General features: G+C 34.5%; 1 long non-coding RNA gene across 1 annotated transcript; it reads right to left on the bottom strand.

Annotated features, from left to right (window-relative positions):
* Positions 1–1,653: 1,653 nt before the first annotated feature.
* On the bottom strand, positions 1,654–3,032 carry LOC121889832. The gene is made up of 3 exons (XR_006093663.1): positions 2,941–3,032; positions 2,789–2,851; positions 1,654–1,738 (listed from the first exon to the last, which is right to left on the bottom strand). It is a non-coding gene; the product is annotated as an uncharacterized LOC121889832 (long non-coding RNA).
* Positions 3,033–4,766: the final 1,734 nt, after the last annotated feature.

Below are 4,766 nucleotides of genomic sequence, written 5' to 3'. Positions count from 1 at the left end.
TCAGAATTTGTGACAGAGAAAAATGGCATGAATGGAAGAATGAATGAAGCAATAAACTAATCAGAACCGGCCAGCATGACAGTTGTGAAGCACTCAAGACTGTTAAAGGTGAAAAGAAGATGACATGTCAGAATAAATAATAATGATGCAACAGCAGTTCCATATCATACTGCTTTACATGATTTAAGACTGTTCTGTGTGTTCATCTTTAATGCATTGCATTGAATGCACACTATATTATTAGATATCAGATATTGGAAAATATCATAGTCCAGTATAGTATAATACTGGGTCTCAAATGACCTTAGAACAGCAATGTAGTATTTATTCACAACCACTGTTGCTAAGAGAAAGTTGCTGACTGGTGAATAAAATTGACCAATTTATTTTTAATTTTCTAGTTGTTTTTGCTTCATTAATTACGCACAATGTATCATTTACATTACTTTTAAAAACTTAAAAAACAACATGATGAAGTAAATTATTGAAATATTGTTTTTGTACCTTTGTGTTTCTTACGGAGAAGTAGTCCAACCACCAACCCCAGAGGGGCCATCAATAAAATACTGACAACAATCCACAGTGGAGTGAGAAGGTGAGGGGAGTGACCATGGGGACTTTGAGGACTGTCGGTGGTCTTGTCATAAGATTCTGGAAAGAAGATATTAAGGATACTTCAACATTATTATTCATATCTTGAACCTGGAGAGAAAAACACACAAAAAAAGAACAAATCATTGTTTTAAATACTTTGTTTTGAAATCTTCAGCCGGCTCTCTGGTGATTCTCCAGCTCCAGAGATGCTGCACTTGTAGAGTCCTTCATCAGACTTGGAAACATTTTGGATGGTCATGTTGCCCATATACTGAGTCCTGAGATGGGAGCCATCTTTGTAGAAATCCGCTATGTGTTGTGACTGAGTTTTCTTGTTTTTACAATACAGAATCACATCATCTCCCTCCAACACAGGATGGGCAGGACTCTCCAGTATCACAGAACCAGCTGAACAACATCATGAAAACATATTTGATGTTAAACATTGTATATATATATAGTTACAGAAAATAACAGATAACAGAAAACATTAGAAAAAATATATTTTTAAATTTTTTGTTTAGTGATTCACTATATTGTACATTTATATTTATATTTACACATTTAGTTAAAACTAATTTATGATAATACTACTACTAATAATAATAGTGATAATGTAATGATAATAATAATGATAATGTACAATGTATTATATAGTGCATCACTAACTGCATTTTTATCTGTAATTTACAGAAATTAAAAGAAAATGTAATTTGTGTAATTTTCTGTATCGTGTATCTAATGCGAGGGAAATATTACAAGCAGCATTTTGATTTATATCAAAATATTCTATTATTGAGACCTTTTCCTAAACGATTTGAACTTACTGTGTAACTGTGTCCAATAATCTGTAAATAGATTTTTTATTTGCTAAACATACCAGTGACAGAGATATTTACAGCATCACTTTTTTCTCCCTCTTCATCTTCACACCAATATTCTCCACTGTGTCTTTCAATGGTAGGATAAATGGTGCAGGATGGAGCTGATGTGGTGCAGTTAGAAGAGTTTGTTGGAGGGATTTTGTTGAGCTTCGTCTTCACTCTCCATCTAGCGATACCATCATTCTCCTCACAGTGAACAGAGACAGTCTCATATAGAAAGAACTGTAGTCTGTCTGGAACAATACGTAGAAAAGCTGCATCTGAGACACAGAGAAAGAAAGTGATTCAATTATTATCCAAATTACCCATTCACCATTCACAAAACTGGACATATAGTAAATTTAAACATGTTCGAACTGTTATAACAATGTAATGTCAATATAACGGGACTATACTGTGTTATAAAAGCCGACAACAGCAAGTACAGAAACAGTTAAGTTGTGAAAAAGGTAAAGTAACATCTATATAAGTTATTAAAATCTTAACTTCCCCAACAAAACAGAATAAAATCATAAAATCAAACACGACACACTCTGTTAGGACAATTTAAACTGGGCTAGTTAGCTCTTAGCAAGACCAATTTATCTGGTGTTACTCTTTTTTCCTCATGATTTGGTTTACAGCTTCATTTTTGATGTAATATATAAAAAACTCAATTACTAAGATATTGAAGCATAAAAACAGATTATTTTTAATTTCAGGAACAGTTTGGAAAAAGTCTAAATGAGCTTTAGCTGAGACTAGCTGTCTCTGCTCTCCGACTAGCATTAACTAGCTGGAGCACAGTCAGTGCAATTTGTTTTTTTTTCCCTGTTTTATACTTCCTGATAATTTTACATACACAAAATTAAACATTTCTTTGGCATAATATGTTTTATATGGTAAAACAAATGTCAAAAAGTCAGATACTAATCTTAACTCAATTTCCACCAAATGTAGTTACTGCATTTTGTTCTTGGAGGGCAGAAACTTTATTCTTGGTCACTTTTGACAGTAGTATTTTTTTTTTTTTACTGTTTCTAAGGTATAAATAAAGGACTGTTTAAAAGGAGTGTTCTTTTTCATGATGTTCGATATCATCAAATACTTGTTTCATCTCATGATGCATGAATTTGCATATAGCATGGCAACATAGGATACAATATATAGAATATTACACAGCATGGTATAATAGTGGTATGGTGCATATGATATAGATTATTCCAGTTAGTGAATGGTGCTACACACAATGTGTAAATCCATAATGTAAGTCATAAGTAACCAAAGACTGAATACATAAATACAACACACATTAAGTGTATCCAACTCACCAGCTTTCTGAGCAAAGTAACTGTGGTGAACTTGTGCAACCAGCAGGACCAATACACCCAGCACTGGAGAGACAAATGAAGAGAACTGATATAATATGTACCAACTGTAAAGATGAATGGAGGGAAGGTTGATAGACAGACTCAGTACTCACTCAGTCTGATGCAGAGAGCTGTAACCTCCATGATGTCTTGCTGCTGACTGTCTGAGCATCAGACTGACATACAATTGAACCACAATGTAGGTCAGAACCTCCTCTTCCTGTTTGAAGTATTTCTGGTGATGATGCAGCAGCAGGTTTGAATCTACAAATATCTATGTGAAGCTTGATCTGCTACAGTAGAAATCTCATGTTCAAAAGAGAAAAACTGGTGATCAACATTATAAATATGCTCCGATTATTGAAAAAAGGCAGCCCATCATCCAAGCTGTCAATGTCAGAATGTCAAAATGCATCAGCAGTGATATTTTAATAAAATATGAAGCTTCACCAACATTGACTGTTTTACTGTTCTTTTCTCTATAAATATTTCTAGCTTAGTAAGTCCTAAATGGCCAGAGCAAAAGAACCACAGTTTTTATGATATCCTGAATATGAATAAATGAATAAATAAATAAACAATAAATGTATAAATAATCAATCAAACTGTACATGTAAAAGACATTTTTTGAGAGTGTCTGGCTACATGAGCTTTTCTTTAGCAACACACAAGCAAAATTTTGATTTTTATGCACAAGGTCCACAGTGATCAGACCTGCAGTAACTGGGCTACTTTTAATGAGTTAAAGTTTAATTTGCAGAAAAAAAATATGGATACTGTATCAATATTAAAGCTGTTAATGGATGGACTAATTACCACATTAGTTGTCCTCCATATAATTCTCCAACAAGGAGTGTTTCCTCAAACTCATCTTTGTTCAGATTTAGTGTCTTGCTCATGGACGCTTAATGTAGACACAGCACAGAACTATAGATTGTTGAAGGGGAAGTGTCACCATACCTGATATGGAAAAATCTCTGTATTAACTACAGTAGAAGAGTTTAATTACAGCACATTCTTCAGAGATCCGGCTAGAACTGAACCTCCATCTTGCAGGACTCAGCACTGTGACGCGGCCATGTGTTCCTCTCCTTTCTGTTTGTCTGCATCTGAGCATCTGATAGTAGTCCTACTCTGCCCTCTGCTGCCAGTCGGCCATTTTTCACTTTTAGGGTTCTAAAAAAGTCATGGCAAGCTTGCAAAGCACATCTCATATACAAGCACAATTCAAAGAGCTTCACAGAATGCAGTAAGAACATTAAAAAAGAAAAAAAAGCCAGTTAAAATAAAATAAACCTTTTAAATGGAAATTTAAAAAGTTAAGAGCAAAGACATAAATACAGGATAACAGACTAGAAAAGCAGTTTACAGTGCAGTAATAAGTTGTAAGCTGTCCCAGATGCAACAGTATTTAAGATTTTAAATTGGCTGTGAGTTGGGGCACATTGAAGATAATCAGGAGGTTGATTCCATCTGTGTGCAGCATTGTTGCTGGAAGCAACTTCTTACTCGAGGTTCAACCGGTTGACTGCTTCCTAAAGATCTAAAGTGCCCACTGGGTTTATGTTCCTCCAGGAGATAAGAAGAGATTGTTTAATGATTAAGTAGCAGAACTATGAAATCTATTCTATGAGTAATTGGAAGTCAGTCTAAAGATTTAAGAACAGGAGTAATGTGTTCAGTTCTCCTCATTCTTGTTAGATAAAGATACAGGCAGATGACTGATGAAATGTGTAAATTAGTGGAAAAAACATACATGGAATGCAGATTCTTCCATACAAGGCCTTCCAGAGGGATCAATGAATGATCTGATGAGTAGTAAAATGATGTGAATGACATACTGTGACCTTCACAGTCACTAGATCTCAATTTGGGAGATTTTGGAGCAACATTTTAGACATCGCTTCCAACTAGATGTCTTCACAAGTCAGTGTTGATT

Source organism: Thunnus maccoyii, chromosome 22 (assembly GCF_910596095.1).
Source record: "Thunnus maccoyii chromosome 22, fThuMac1.1, whole genome shotgun sequence".
Lineage (NCBI taxonomy): Eukaryota > Metazoa > Chordata > Actinopteri > Scombriformes > Scombridae > Thunnus > Thunnus maccoyii.
This window is presented reverse-complemented; position numbering and strand designations above follow the sequence as displayed.